General features: G+C 39.2%; 1 protein-coding gene across 2 annotated transcripts in view; it reads left to right on the forward strand.

Moving 5' to 3' along the window:
- LOC134352135 (brain-specific angiogenesis inhibitor 1-associated protein 2-like protein 1) overlaps nucleotides 1-17,389 on the forward strand; it is a 143,060-nt gene that overhangs the window by 26,682 nt on the left and 98,989 nt on the right. The gene's annotated exons all lie outside the window — the stretch shown is intronic.

Consider the following 17,389-nt stretch of genomic DNA (forward strand, 5'->3'; position numbering starts at 1 on the left):
ACGCTTTGCCTCCTGCCAATCAACCATTGCTTTATCCATACTAGAATATTTACTGTAACACCATGGATTTGTAGTTTGTTAAAGAGCCTCGTGTGGCACCCTGTCAAAGGCCTTCTGAAAATCCAAGTACACAACATCAATCGATTCTACTTTGTCTGTCCTGCTTGTTTTTTCTTCAAAGAATTCCAACAGATTTTCCCTTGAGGAAACCATGCTGACTATGGCCTAATTTATCATGTGCCTCCAAGTACCCTGAGACCTCATCCTTAATAATCAACTCCAACATCTTCCCAACCACTGAGGTCAGACTGAGTGACCTATAGTTTCCTTTCTTCTGCCCCTCTCCCTCCTTAAAGAGTGCAGTGACAATTGCAATTTTCCAGTCTTCTGGAACCATTCCAGAATCTAGTGATTCTCTAAAGATCATTCCTAGTGCTTCCACAATCCCTTCAGCCACCTTTTTCAGAACTCTGGGGTGACACCATCTGGTCCAGATACTTATCTACCTTCAGACCTTTCCATTTCCCAAGAACCTTCTGTCTAGTTATGGTAACTTCACACACTTAATGCCCCCGACTCCTGGAACTTCCACCATACTGCTAGTGTCTTCCACAATGAAGACTGATGCAAAATACTTAGTCACTTCATCTGCTATTACCTTGTCCCCTGTTACTACCTCTCCAGCATCGTTTTCCAGTGGTTTGATATCCACTCTCGCTGGCTTTTACAATATGTATCTGAAAAGACTTTTGGTACGCACTCTAATATTATTGGCTAGCTTACTTATGTATTCCATCTTTATCTTAATGATATTTTGAGTTGCCTTCTGTTGATTTTTAAAAGTTTCCCAATCCTCTTAACTTCCCACTGCATTTTCCTCTATTATAGCTCTTTTAGGTTGACTTTGAATTTTGTTAGCCAGAGTGGTATCATCTTTCTTTGGAATACTACTTCCTCTTTGGGGTGTATATATCCTGTGCCTTCCAAATTGCTTCCAGAAATTCCAGCCATTGCTGCTCTGCTGTCATCTATGCCAGTGTTCTTTTCCAATCAATTCTTGCCAACTCTGTAATGTATGGATCTATTTCTTTTAGAGCAATGACCCCCCCCCCCCAGCACTATGTATTGATCTGTTGTCTGGTCATGTGCTGTTATTGCTCTCGATCTCACTCTCACATGTGCATGCTTTTAATTGATAAGTAGTTGTGCAAAGACACCACAAATTGGCGATGAGTCCAAACCTAAATATAAGAAAATATGACAAACTGCACCGCAGTTATGGCACGATTATAGGACAAGACAGCAAGAGTTAAACAGTACAGAGAAGGCTGTTACAGCTGCCAACAAAGGCGTGAGTACAGTGCATAGTAACAGTGAAAGGTGCTGTGAATTTGAAGTGAAAATAATGTGGCGATGGCTTCAGTCAAGAAAATTGACGAATTTGATAGCATTAATGAACGCTGGGAGGTGTATATCGAGAGGGTTGAACTATATTGTAATGCGATCATCGTGGAAGAGCAAAAGAAAGCCCTGTACTTGGCTTAATGGGTTCAAGAATGTACAGTCTCTTACCCAACCTAGTAACCCCTGAAAAGCCAGCGAGCAAGACATTTGAAATTGTACAATTTTATAAAATCACTTGAGCTCTAACTGCTGGTAATTGCTGAGAGATTTAGATTTTATGAAAGGAACCAGTCAAAAGATGAAAGCATTTCTGAATATATTGCAGAACTGCACAAACTTTCTCAGTACTGTGACTTTAGTGTTGGACTTTCAGATGCATTAAGGAACAGGCTTGTATGTGGCAAGCAGAGTCAAAGCACCCAAAAGAGGCTACTATCCGAAAGAGACCTAACCTTAGAACAGGCATTGGCCATTACAATATCGTTGGAGGATGCAGCAGAACTACAGAAAAGGTTAGAATGTGAAATGCACAATGTCCCTGAATGGTGCAAAAAGCCAAAGGTGTTATCAATGTGGCAAATCCTCCCATGATGCAAATAACAGTTGGTTGGAAGAGAAAGTCTGTGGGAAGTGTCACAGATAAGGTCTCAGAGAGAAGGTGTAAGGCAGACTGAATGGAAAGTCTTAAACACAAAACTAAGCAAATACATAAAGTTACCAAATGAATGCAAAACAGAATGACAAAGGTGAATCTGTCATGCCTAGGACTGCATGATATTACTGAAGCGGATCACAAAATCATCTGAATCACAATAAATGTGACTGGTATAAAACTGAAAGTGGAGCTGTATACAGGTTCAGCTTTGTCCATAATTCTGGAGGCTGACAAGAACAGACTGTTTTCTAGGATACCATTAGAAAAGACCGCAGTAATGTTAGAGATCTACACAGGTGAGAAAGTGTCTCCCAAAGGCAAACTGAAACTGCGACATATGGAGGCCCAACACAACAGTTAGAGATTTGTGTTGAAAAGTGGACAGCCAGCACTTTTCTGATGTGAATAGTTGAGAAAAATCCAATTAGACTAGCATTCAACCAAAGTTCTCAGTGTGGTAGCCAAATGGTAGCATTAACCAGAGACTGGCAATGCTAATGAGAAGGTGTTTAAGAAGGGGATTGGTAAATTCAAATTGAGTGAAGCAGCAACATCGAGATTCCACAAAGCGCATCCAGTCCCTTAGTACATCCTAATGTGGATGCTGAACTGCAGAGATGGAACTCTCTCCAAGGTTGAGTAGAATGATTGGGCCCTGCCCAATGTCCCAGTGATCAAGAAGGGGAAGGCCAGAGTAGTTGGGATTTCAAGGTGAGTATCAGTCCTGTGCTGCATACTGTGCAGTATCCCCTGCCATGAATAGAAGACATTTTTGCATCTTTGATAGATGGGGAGAGGTTTAAAAGATTGACATGTCGCAAGCCTATCTGCATATGGAGATTGAGGAGTTCCTCACAATGAACATTCACAAGGGACTGTTCCAGTATAATCATCTCATCTTTGGCATTGCAATTTGGCAAACATCAATGGACCAAATGCTCCAAGATATCCCAGGAACACAATGTTACCTTAATGACAACATCGTGTCTGGCAAAAAAAAGATGAGAGCAGCTCCAGAACCTTGGCAAAGTGCTTAGCAGGCTGAGTGAGTATGGGCTGTGTGCAAAGAGAGAAATGTGAGGTTTTTCAAGAATGAAATCTCATTGTGGACATGTCATTGCTAAGCATGGCTTACATAGGTCACAAGAGAGATTGAAGCAGTGCTACAAGCACCCAAATTAGAAAATATTCACAACTTCAGATCATACTTGGGCCTTGTAAACTACCACCAGTTTCTCCTAAACATTGCTGTGGTGCTGCATCCATTGAATGCACTGTTATAGAGAAGAACAAAGTGGGAATGGCCAGAAAGATGTGGAAAAAGCATTAAAGGAAACAAAGACTAATAAAATCTGATGAACTGCTCACCCATTATGACCCATCCATGCTTATCAGACTGGTGTGTGATGCATCCCCTTATGGCATTGGAGCCATTTTGTCACACACTATGAAAGATGGATCTGAATACCCAATTGCATTGGCTTCAAAATCACTGATGAGTGCAGAACACAACTGTGCACAGATTGACAGAGAGGTCCTTGGTCCAGTAAGGGGAATAAAGAAGTTCCACGACTACCTCTACAGTTTGTGTTAGTGACAGATCATCAGCCCCGTGATTCTAGTTTCAAAACCAGGAAGGGAATTCCAGTGATGACTGCTACCCAGATACGATGTTGAGCATTATTCCTAGGAGCTCACTCTTATGACATAGAGTTCAAGGGTACCGAACAACACAGCAACACTGATGGCTTGTCACATCTTCCATTATTGGCAACTGAAGAAGGAAAGTCTTTATACTGTGACCCAGCAGATGTATACACACCGCATTGGTGGACTAGTTCCTGGTAACATTCCAAAATACAAAGGGAAACAAGAAATGACCCGACATTGTCAAAAGTCTATGAAATCACCATGCAAGGATGGCCAGCTCATGGTAACCCTATGTTTCCAGAGTTCTCAGCAAGACAAGATCAACTATGGGTATGTCAAAGAAAGCTGATATGTGGATCTCCTGTTGTGGTTCCCGCTAAACTGCACACTAGAGCGTTAGAAAATCTGCATGAAGGATATTTGGGTACAGTCAAGATGAAGAGTCTCACCTGGAGCTATGTGTGGTGGCCGGGGATAGATAAACAGGTTGAAGACTTAGCCTAAAGCTATTCAAAATACCAAAAAGTTCAAAATGCACCCCCACGGGCACCATTACACCTGTGGGAGTGGCCATCATCAGCATGGCAGAGTACATATTGACTTTGCTGGGCCATTCGTGGACTCCATGTTTCTGATTACTGTGGATGTTCATTTGAAGTGGATGGAGGTTATACCAATGAAGTCAACCACATCAGCAAAGATGGTCTCTGCTCTGAGGACCATCTTCGCCAGAAATAGCTTACCCAAACAAGTTGAATGACAATGGACCGTGATACACATCAGAATAACTTCCTGTTCATGAAGAAAAATGGAATCAGACATTTCAAGTCAGCTCTTTCATAACCCAACAAAGAAAGGTTTATCCAAACCTTCAAGAAGCCCATTAAAGTGATGGACAAGGAGGACGTTTCTCTACAGCACAAAGTGGACAGCTTCCTTTTTGCATTTTTTGAACTCTGTTCATGCAATGATAAATCAAACACTTGCAATGCTGTTCATGACCAGGAATCTGAGCTCTCGCATAGACCTCCTGAAACCAGACCTCCAAAGGGAAGTACAGAATAAACAGTTCAACCAGTTGCCAGGAGAAGCAGCAAAGAGCTTCAAGATTGGACAGGAAGTCCTAGCTTGCGTTTACCGAGAAGACAATTGGGCACCCGGTAGTATAGCTACAAGAACGGTACCAGAGGTACACAGTGGATGTTGGAGATCAGACAGAGATGTCATGTGCACTAGATACTGGATGCTCAACTGAAGAACACAGACACGTTACTGTCACCGGACTTGCCCCTCAGTGATGATCATGTCATTGACAGTAACGTGACACCTGCAACCAAGAATGTGGTCTTAGACAAGGCACCTACCGAACCCGATGCCGCTCCACAGGTCCAGAGGCACCATCCTGAAATAAGCAGGGCACCACCAAGGACTGAACCTTTAGAACTGTGAAGTTAGTTATGGACTGTTTTTGTGAAAACATGGTTGTTTGGAGTGTGGGTTTATGAAAGGGAAATTGAATGTTTAGCACATATACAGTTCTATGTTGCATTAATCCAAGGGGGAGGAAGTGTAATGTATGGATGTATTTCTTTTAGAGCAATGATTTCCCCCCCCTCCTTTAGCACTACGTATTGATCTGTTTGTTCATGCGCTGTTGTCTATGCATGCACATTGTTTTCTGTCTCTCTCGTGACTACACCAGTTAAAGCCATCTCCCGCATGCGTGCTTTTATTTAATTGATACGTAGTTGTGCATAGACACAACAAACTCCTCTCTCATGCCTCTGTAATTCCCTTTATTCCACTGAAGTATTGATTATTTCTGCACTGCTTTCCTTTACATCTAACTATACTCTGAAATCTGGCAGTGTGGTGGCAAAACTAGACAGAGGTTTGTTCATTCACTGCATGAATGGAATTTTCCTCTTCAGTTCTCTCCAGGTCTGCCGTAGCCAGACCTTCCTCACCAATGAATGTAAATATTCACAGAATATGACCTTTGTTTCCTTTCTGCTTATCTGTTTTCAGATTAAATTTTAAATGTGAGGAATAAGAGGTTAGCACCTCAATATAATTTTACCTCTTATTGCTGTGTTTGTATACTTGAGGCTTTTTCACAATGTCACAAAGGATAATTAAATATGACAGATTGTTTCTGCTTGTATAATATTGCAGTACTATATATCATTTCAAAATGAAATCTTTTTTAAAAAAAACTTTCCTTTTGACTACATATAATTTCGACCTGAACAGTTGAGATTTGACCTTGATTTTTTAAAAATTACTAACTATGGTAACAGTATCAGTGTCATTATTAAAACAGGAACTATAGACTGCATATATGTGTGATAATTATCAAAACCGAAAAGCAGTTATCGGTATTCTGCCTTTTCCTTCAGAACCACCTTTAGCATCTGCCTCCAAAATGAGGGGAAACTAGGTATTTATGAATCGCATCACTATGAAATACTGTGAACCTATTGCATGTGGTTCAAATGGATTTTCAATCATCTTTTAAATGATAAATGTTGTTTCGCAACCTCTGGCAGTCTGACTGAAAACTGTTGATTCTAACACCTCCAACACTTCAACGTATTTTTAAAATCCAGTTTTAAATTTATAATTTAATTTCTCTATCTTGCACATTTGAATCTCTTTTGTATTCTGTAAAGTGATTTAAAATATTCATGGCCAAAGAAGTTTGCCACTCTTATGAAAAGTACATGACATAGAAGCTGTTGATTCTTTGTGTGCGGCTTTCTTCATTGTCAGTAATGAGCACTATTGCTTTACAAACTTGAAGCTTTTCCTTGCAAGTTGGGGAAAAACTGACTATTTTACCTTTTCGTTTTGTTAACTGAAGTATTTCATAAGGCCACAAAAAAGTGTGATTTTTCTCGGAGTTGTCTTTATGCATACAGTGTAAATAGTCCTGAACCAACTGTCTTAAGTCTGCAGTGCAGGTGTTACCATGAATGCACCTATTGCAGTTTGGGATGGATTCTCAAGTATGATTGGCAAAAGAAAACTATACAAATTTTGTGTTTAGTTTTTTTTGTTCGAAACTTTCGATAGGTAATTGTATAAACCAACTACTAACATTAAGGAGTAAAACTGCCTGCAGTCAAGAAGAATTGACTTGCATTTGCACTGCACTTAAACTTTAAAATTTCCAATGCACATTCCAACCAATTAAGTACTTGTGAAGTTTAGTAACTCTTCTAACATGGGTAAATGTGGCAGTTAATTTGCACACAGTAATGTTTCTGTACCATATAGCCTACAGTATAATAAAGGACTACTTTGTGTTTTAGTAACGTGTTGTTGAATGCGCTATTAGGCGCATATTGAGCATGTGCTATTAGGCGCATATTGGTCTGTACGTGTTTGCCGAGTTCAGATTCTGCCAGTAAAGAACCATGAAACTTAGCTCCTGTCTCCAGTGTTTTTATTAATAGCATTGTTGTGTAACCAGGCCACATACTCAACAGTTTCAAAAGCAGCAATTATGTACACAACCAGACATTTTTTCTTTCTGAAAGAAATCTTCAATTTAGGGTCAAGTTAAGGGCAACACACCAGAACAAAAATATACTGCAACATCTTTTGTCTGTCTAGTAAACAAGGCCTTAATTTAACTTTTTCATTAACAACTTTATGTTTGAAAATGTTTTAATACTGTATTGAATAGCAAGCATGCTCTGTTTAAAATGTACGTGGGCAGTGATTTTTCTGATTCACACTGCTAACTGAGAACTTATTTTAAGAAAAATGGCCAACATTTTTCACTGAGGAATGATAAGGCAGTTAATTAGGGTATAATGAAGTGATATCACTGCTTTTTTGAACACAAATGCACAATTGTAGCTACTTTAAAAAAAAATTCATTCTTAAGCATGGTGTAGTGTCTAAAAGCCACACAATGTCCATATGACAGACGCTAGTTAGAAAATGTTCAGCAACAGTCTGCCCCAGTTAATTAAGTGATACAGTACAGAGTAGGCCCTTTGAACCACGCTGTCCCAGCAACTCCACAACCCAATTAACCCTAACCTAATCATGAGTCAATTTACAAAGACCAATTAACCTACTGGAAGTGCTTTGGACTGTGGGAGGAAACCAGAGCACCCGGGGAGCACCCATGCATTCGAAGGAAAGGATGCACAGAGACTCCTTACAGAATGGCGTCAGAATTGAACTCTGAACTTGGGAACACACTAACTGCTACACCACCATGTTGCATATTGTCCCAAATAAATGAAGGTAATGCTGGCTATTTTCTTGATTAGTTTTTGTTCTTTAAGAGTTGTCCCAAATAAGCAGCTGCCCCAATTAACCACTGTGTTTGGATTGGAGATGCTAAAGGTTCAAATAGGAACACTTGACTGTGGGGAACCTTCCACTGGAAACAGATTTTGGCATCCAGACTTTGCATTATCGAGTAGACAATTGTTGAGCTGATGCTCTTGCTACAGTTCCATAATCTTTTTGATTAAAGGATTATGAGAAGATTATGTTGTGTATATACTCCACCCACCTGATTTCTTTTTCAGTGTTAACAGGAAATTGAATTTATTAAGATATCAATCTAAAAAAGCTACAAAACCTTTCTGAATGGAAAAGAAAGGTGGTGTTGAAATGCAGTATAAATTTTGAATGGTATATAATGTTGGGATTAAATGATGCTTTGTTAAATGTCAACATTTGTTTAAATTTTGATATAGGGAAAGCTGTTCTGGAAAGTTAGATATAATGCTTTATAATGTTGCTTCTAAAATAGTTACACAATAGGACACATTCACCAAGAGGAAACTATTGGGAGTACTAGTAACAAACAGTTTAACCAGTCATAGTGCTGATGTTCTAAATTAGTGATTACACTGGGACTCTGCTTGTGAAAGTTTCTTGATGGGGGGGGGGAATTGAAATGTTGAAGAAACCTATTTACCTGATTTTTTTGAACTTGGATTTAATCCATTAATATTTTGGTCTTAATATTTAGATTCTGTTATCTCATCTTTGTGTTCCTTTGCCTCCTTACCACTGAGACATAAATGTCTCTGGAATCTGTTTCAATCCATTGTTGATTTATCTCATTTCCAGTTTTGTTTTGAGTTTTGAAAGTGGTGTCATGTCACTCTGGTAGCAATGTTGATCTTCCCTTTCCAAGTGTTAGCATATGCAAGGCATAATCCCTTCTCCAAAAACACTTGCAGATCTTGAATTCTAATTTTTAAAAAATAGCATTTGACAACCATAATGCGCCGACTTATTGATAGAAACATCAGGAAAGCTTACCATCAGTATGTTAATGAGGTAATAGATGAGAGCTTAAAGAGCGACAACACCAAACCCTTCTGTAGCTTTATTAAATCTACAAGCCAAGAAGTTTTTGGAATTTCTTCTTTCTCATCCGGGGGCCGCGTTGTATCTCTTACTGCAGACAAAGCACAAGCACTTAACCAGCAGTTTTGCTCTGTGTTTACAAGGGAAAATTTGAATGAACTTCTCACTTTAGACCCCTGCAATACCCCAGACTTGCCAGATCTCATCATAACTGTAATAGGCGTTAAGAAGCTTCTCGAGGAATTAGAGCCGAAGGAAGTACCAGGACCTATTCAAATACCAGCTATGATTCTAAACAGTTGTGCTTCCAGTCTAGCTCCCATTTTGCAAAAGATATTCCATAAGTCTATTGATACTGGGACATTACCGGACGATTGGTTGAAAGTGAATGTTGTTCCAAATTATAAGAAGGGCGAACGTACAAACCCGGGAAATTACAGACTGGTTTCACTCACTTCCATCCCTTGTAAAATTCTTGAACATGTTATTTGCCATCACGTTATGGACCACCTAGACAGACACAATGCTCTTACTCACCATCAACATGGATTCCGTCCGGGCAGATCTTGTGACACACAACTTGCAGGGTTGATCAACGACTTAGCAAAGATCCTTGGCAATAGAAGCCAAGCAGACTTGATCATACTCGACTTCAGTAAGACATTTGACACAGTTCCCCACCAGAGATTGCTACGTAAGCTTGAACATGTGGGCATTAACAATAGCCTTCTATATTGGTTAAACATGTTTCTTACCAACAGACAGCGACGTGTGCCTCTTGAGAGGGCAGAGTCCCCTGAATCTCCAGTAACATCGGAGTGCCTCGGGGACACTGTTGGGACCCTTTTTCTCATTTACATCAATGACTTGCCAAATAAAGTCAAGTCCAAAGTCAGACTTTTTGCAGATGACTGCATAATCTACCGTGAAATACAAAATGACCAAGATGCTCAGCTGCTGCAAAACGACATTGATTCATTATGTCAATGGAAGTCTCAATGGCAAATGTTCCTCAACTCATCTAAATGTTATGCTATGCATGTCAGTCATAAAGTTAAACCAATCAACACGACATATAACGTGAATGGACAGATTCTTGAAACAGTCACCCACCACCCACATCTTGGTGTTGAAATTTTCAAGGATCTTCACTGGGCATGCCACATCAATCAGATTACAGCCAAAGCAAATAAAATGCTGGGTATCCTGAGAAGAAACCTCCACTCATGTAGTAAATCCGTCAAGGACATGGCATTCAAGACACTCGTCCATCCAAAGCTTGAGTATTGCGCGACCATATGGGATCCCCATCAAGCTAACAAGAAGTCCATCAAAAAAAATCCAACGCCATGCTGCTCGCTTTGTGTTAAAGGATTACAGCAGGAAATCCAGTGTCACCAACATGCTCTCTAACCTTCAATGGGAACCACTTGAAAACTGACATATTAAACTACGGTTAATTTTCATTTTCAAAGAAATTCACAACATCACTCTATTAAACATCCAAATTCGTCACAGGATCAGTTCAACTCATCAGCAAACTGGACCTTGCATATTTGGAAACTCCTTCATTCAATAAGATAGTCATAGTCATACTTTATTGATCCCGGGGGAAATTGGTTTTTGTTACAATTGCACCATAAATAATTAAATAGTAATAATAAAACCATAAATAGTTAAATAGGAATATGTAGATTATGCCAGGAAATAAGTCCAGGACCAGCCTATTGGCTCAGGGTTTCTGACCCTCCAAGGGAGGAGTTGTAAAGTTTGGTGGCCACAGGCAGAAATGACTTCCTATGACGCTTTGTGTTGCATCTCGGTGGAATGAGTCTCTGGCTGAATATACTCCTGTGCCCACCCAGTACATTATGTAGTGGATGGGAGACATTGTCCAAGATGGCATGCAACTTGGACAGCATCCTCTTTTCAGACACCACCGTGAGAGAGTCCAGTTCCATCCCCACAACATCACTGGCCTTACGAATGAGTTTGTTGATTCTGTTGGTGTCTGCTACCCTCAGCCTGCTGCCCCAGCACACAACAGCAAACACGATAGCACTGGCCACCACAGACTTGTAGAACATCTTCAGCATCATCCGGCAGATGTTAAAGGACCTCAGTCTCCTTCGGAAATAGAGACGGCTCTGACCCTTCTTGTAGACAGCCTCAGTGTTCTTTGACCAGTCCAGTTTATTGTCAATTCGTATCCCCAGGTATTTGTAATCCTCCACCATGTCCACACTGACCCCCTGGATGGAAACAGGGGTCGCCGGTGCCTTAGCTCTCCTCAGGTCCACCACCAGCTCCTTAGTCTTTTTCACATTAACTTCGTCAGGACTCACGAAGGGTCTCGGCCCGAAACATCGACTGTACCTCTTCCTAGAGATGCTGCCTGGCCTGCTGTGTTCACCGGCAACTTTGATGTGTGTTGCTTGAATTTCCAGCATCTGCAGAATTCCTCGTGTTTACTGAATAAAGTGTAATGGTTTCAGAGAAAGTGCAAGCAGACAGTTAGGTGCAAGGCCACAATGAGGTAGATTGTGAGGTTGAGTCCATCTTGCTGTTCTAGTGGACTGTTGAATAGTCTTTTAACTGGGGTAGAAGCTGTCTTTGAGCCTGGTGGTAATGTGCTTTCTTTTAAATAATTGATAAAGACCAACAAGGCAGTATTGTCTGGCTCCATTAAGTTTTCTACATTTGGCAATTATGTTGATAGGTGAAGTTTCACCCCCCCCGCCCCCCAGAAAGTTCCCTATTATCACATCATTTACTCCTTTTTATGCTATCCAGTGATTTACCTGTTCCATTGATATACACCATTTCATTAAAAAACATGCATATAAGAATATTTGTAAAGAATTGAATCATTTAGATGTAGCTCTGTATTATTTAAATAGTATATTGCTCAAACCCAGAAGAATGTATTTGGTGAAGGTTGTTTTTGGCTCATAGTCACCTGAGTCCTTACAGGCATTTGTCATGGCAGGAATAATAGGAATGCAGTTCAGCTTCCTCTAAACTGGAAGGCAAGAAAACTGGCTTGCATGTCAGGTACATGTCTGCATAATGTTATGGTGTTTATGTGAACTGATTAGTTATCATTTGTGGAAGCTGTTTAAGCAAGGAGCCAGACAACGACAGTATTTGGTTTTATTTTCTAAACAAATAAACTTTGAGAAAATTATTTGCTTTACTGATTTTCATAAATTTGTTTTTCCAATTCAACTTAATTATAGTTGTGCAGCAATACTACATGGAGGCAGGCTCTTCAGCCTAATGAGTCTGTGCCCACCCAGTTAGACCCAATTTCCGTGTTCAGTCCATATCCCTTTTAATCCTACCCCTCCTTGTATCTATCGAAATGCTGCTTAAATGACATACGAAAAAATCTGCAGGTACAGGAAATCTGAGCGACACATACAAAATGCTGGAAGAACTCAGTAGGCCAGGCAGCATCTCTCACCCTAAACGTATACCACCTAGTTCTGGATTTGCCCTACCCTGGATTATTTCAGATAAACAGTATTTTTCAAAGGAACTGTTTTGGGAGAGATTATATTGCAGTGGTTATGTATTGGCTCCACACTGTCTGATATCTGAGAGACTGTTAAAATCAACCCAGTTCATTCTACATATCAAAAAGCCAAAAAAACCTGCAAATGCTGGAAATTGAAAATAAATATCAGAAAATGCTGGGAACAATCAGTAGGTCAGGTGGAAAAATAAACAATCCAGAATCTGAAATGTTGCTGAAGAAGTGTCAACCTGAAACATTTACATATTCTTTTGTCACATTCTATGTGACCAGCTTAGTGATTCCAGAAGATTCTGGTTTTCACTTTTTCTAAATTTTCGAGACATGACTTTATCTCTGAGGGTCAGAGTACTATGGTCCAGTAGGTTTTCTCAAGTATTTCTCCATTTGTTAACATCTACAAGAAGGTTACCTAAACTTTGAGTTTTCAATTCTAATACGTATTTTGTACCTACTTTAATGGTACAAAGCTGCAATTCATTCAGTGTAACTGCTTTTTTTTCCATTATGACCAACTTTTGATGAGGTGCTTTTCAGAATATTTGAAGAAAAATTAGGCCCAGTCTTAACTGCTTATTCTATAATGTTTACATTGTGATTTATTAAATTCTGTTTATCAAACAATATTGATTATGCACCTGTTGCACCTTTTGTGTTCTGTAAACGAGAGCAGATTAAACTGAAATTAAAAAGAATGGAAGTTTTTATTGTATCTTCATAAAGCTTAATTTTGAATATTTTAGCAGTACAATTATTATATGGTTTGTCAGTAGTGTTTTTAATTATCAATGGTGGTTATGATTATGTTTATCATATAACAGCTATTCAATTTTAAGGTGATGTCAAACACTGTTGAAGGGGTTTGGGGGAAGAAGCAGATAGTTAAGCTGTAGAGTGGTCGCAGTAGTATAGATCAGCGGTCCCCAACCACTGGGCTGCGGACCGGTACCAGGCCGCAAAGCATGTGCTACTGGGCTGTGAGGAAACAATACGAGTCGGCTGCACTTTTCCTCATTTCCTGTCACGCACTGTTGAACTTGAACATAGAGTTGCCAACTGTCCCGTATTTGCTGGGACATCCCGTATATTGAGCTAAATTGGTTTGTCCCGTTTTCCCCCCACTAAAGTAAAGCGTTTCTATGAAATCTTTCGTGCCGAAATGGTGAGAAGTGAAGAAGCAATTAGCATTAATTTATATGGGAAAAATTTTTGAGTGTTCCCAGACCCAAAAAATAACTTAATAAATCATACCATATAACACACAAAACCTAAAATAAATAACACTGACATATAGTAAAATCAGGATTGATGATGATAAATACGCAGCCTATGTAAAGTAGAAATAATGTATGTACGGTATAGTCAGGAAGATGAAGGCAAAACTGATTTGTGGTGAAAAGAAATCGGCACGTACGTGCATGCGCACATCACATGTACGCATCACACATGCACACACAGGTGCCGCGCAAGGCTTCATGGTCTTGGTAGTCTTTCCTGGGGTAAAGTATCCTGGGATTTGACTGCGACTTTTGTCCCTTAGTTGGGAGTGAGAAAGTTGGTAACCCTAACTGTAAAAGACATGTTAAGGTGAGTTTAAACCTACTTGAACACCCCCCCCCACCCCCGAATGGCCGGTCCACAAGAATATTGTCAATATTAAACCAGTCCGCGGTGCAAAAAAGGTTGGGGATGCCTGGTATAGATGAATCAAGGTGCATATTTGATCTATTAAAAAATCAGCAGTTGACTGAAAATGAAACAATTAAAGGTCATTAGGAGTAATTGAATTGAATGGGTCATGGAGAAAGCCACCTCTATCAATCTAAGCAACACACATCAAAGTTACTGGTGAACACAGCAGACCAGGCAGCATCTATAGGAAGAGGTACAGTCGATTTGATCTCTTACTAGCTCTTCTTTCAGTTAGTCCTGACGAAGAGTCTCTGCCCGAAACATTGACTGTACCTCTTCCTAGATATGCTGCCTGGCCTGCTGCGTTCACCAGCAACTTTGTGTGTTGCTTGAATTTCCAGCATCTGCAGAATTCCTTATGTTTGCATCTATCAATCTAATCCTGCTTTGATGTGGTCACACAAAAGAATGTGTGGATCATGATCCATGAGGCAGAAGCAGAATTAGGGCACTTGGCCCATTTGAGTCTGCTCCATCATTCCATTAAGGCTGATTTGTATTTCTTCTCAGCCCCAATCTCCTGCCATCTCCCCATAACCTTTGATACCCTTACTAATTAAGAACCTATCAACATCCAGTTTAAATTTATCCACTTACCTGGCCTCCACAGGAGTTTATGGCAATGAATTCCACAGATTTATTACCTACTGGCTTAAAACATTCTTCCTCATCCTGCTGAGCTCCGTCCACGAACCCCTCGGTTAATGGTAGGGGTCCATGGTATAAACCCCTGCTTCAATGGTATGCCCATATAAAGTTGAGGATTGTAATTTAGATGGTTTCATACATAAACTGGAGAATTACATGATGGAAAAGAATAGAAAAGTAAATTTAAAGGCTGAGTCAAAGTACTTGGAATGATGTACTGACACGTGGATTATAAATGCACACTATTATAAAGTTGTGCAGTGTATCCTCTGAGTCAGTTTAGCAGTGATCTTGATGGAAGTAGTAGTATCTCTCTCTGGAAGACTTGCTACAGGAAGAGTCTCTAATTTTATGATCACTTTTGAATTTTCTTGTCCCAGTTGTAAATCATTTCTCTTTTATTAATGCATACTGCTTTCTCGGCCTTGAATGCAATTTACTACTTAATACTACTACCTGATTGTAGAATTGCCAAGTAGTCTACAGCAGATGACTTTCATGCTATCAGTGCTAATATCTCATTTATTAATCTTGGCATGTGTTTCATTGCGTTGTTAAGGACAAAGCAGACCCTGATGATCATTGGTATCTAGCGGAAACTCATGGGGGGAGGATACCAAAACTTAAGGATAATAGCTGGGAGTGTGCCCTACTAATGATATAATCTTATGACATTAATAAGCCAAATTTGTCTCAACATTTACTTCACTTGAACTTTGAGTAGATTGGTGGACTTGTGTATTTAGATGAGAAATGCACATCATATTTGCTGGAGTTACACAAGACCATAAGATATAGGAGTAGAATTAGGCCATTTGGCCCATCAAGTCCGCTCTGTCACTTCATCGTGGCTGATTTATTATCTCTCAATCCCATTCTCTTGCCTTCTCCCAGTAACCTTTGGCACCCTGACTAGTTGAGAACCTACCAACCATGGCTTTAAATATGCTCGATGACTTGGCCTCCTCAGCTGTCTGTGGCAATGAATTCCACAGATTCATCACCCTCTGGCTAAATAAATTCCTCCTCATCTTTATTCTAAAGGGACTTTGTTGTATTCTGAGACTGTACCTCCAGTCCTAGACTCCCCCACTATAGGAATCATGCTGTCCATGCCCACTCTATCTAGGTCTCTCAATATTCAATAGGCTTCAGTGAGATTTTCTCCCCCCCCCCATTGTTCAGAACTCCAGCAAATATTAATTCTGCAACTGTCTTTCACACAAAAGCAATGAAATTCTATTTATTCCAGATTTTTAGAAATTTATGTGGAAAAATCAATAATAAACAGAATGAATAAACAATGCAATTTCAAAGCTTACTTTTGAAAAGAGCACCAATCACACTGAAATGCAGGAAATTCCTAATTCTATTTAGAAAGGGCAAAATGTATTTTAAAATAAGAACTAACGTTAATCCAGAAAAAAGTAGATCAAAACAGGAATTTCTCTTTCCAATTGAACCTTTATGGCAGTTTAGAGTAAAATATGACTGCATAAAAAGATATTAAGTGGAAATATGTAATTGTTTTTGTGTAGAATGACAGCTCAGGCCATAAAATTTAAATTATGATGATACAGGCAGTAAAGGAATTGAGAGTTCTTGGCTTAATCTCTAATACAGCAGAAAAGTTCTGGAGTTAGAAAATCTATTTGTACTTCAAACGAAAGATGATTTGTGTATGAAAATACTGGACACATTTACATGGGGAAGTGTGAAATGTATTCCTGCCTTAGAACATCTACATATACTATTTATAGACATAACCTAATTTACAAGTCGGCTGAGGGAGAGATCTAATTAGGGTTGTTTTGTTTTTTTATATGTAACCCTTTATAGCATAACCTTAATTATTGTAAAGATATAAACTACAAAATATCTGAACTATATATATTTAAAAACAACACTTATTTAATTTAAGGAAAATTCCAAAGTTGTCAACTTTTCTTTGTACTTATTGACTTGTGAATGTCCAATAATTTTTAAACAGATTTATTCCTAACCTATTTTATTCTAGATAATTGACCGATTGTGCTGGTCGTCCAGCACCTGCTTTCTTCCAACAAGTACTTAATCACTCTTGTCAGTTGTGTCTGCCTTCAGTCCCTTTTTAACCTAGATTTTAGTTTGTTCTTGTTTAAAATAACAATCAACAGTATGGATGAAATGAATTTTTGAATGTTTAAAAAAAACACATAATTAAATTTTGCCATCAACTGTATCTGTTAAAATTTATCCATTCTGGTAAGAGTTTTATTTTAAATTACTAAGTTTTTTTGATAGTTTGCAGTAAATAAAAAGCTACCCATTACTTTCATGAGACTACATTAGCATCTCAGATGCATATTGAAACATATTTGAATATGCAAAATTCATTACTATCTAGAACAAAAGAGTAAACGTGAATGCACTGAGTATAACTGCTAATTTTTCTTGTTTTATCTGCTTCTAAAATC

Source organism: Mobula hypostoma, chromosome 9 (genome assembly GCF_963921235.1).
Source record: "Mobula hypostoma chromosome 9, sMobHyp1.1, whole genome shotgun sequence".
Classification (NCBI taxonomy): Eukaryota; Metazoa; Chordata; class Chondrichthyes; order Myliobatiformes; family Myliobatidae; genus Mobula; species Mobula hypostoma.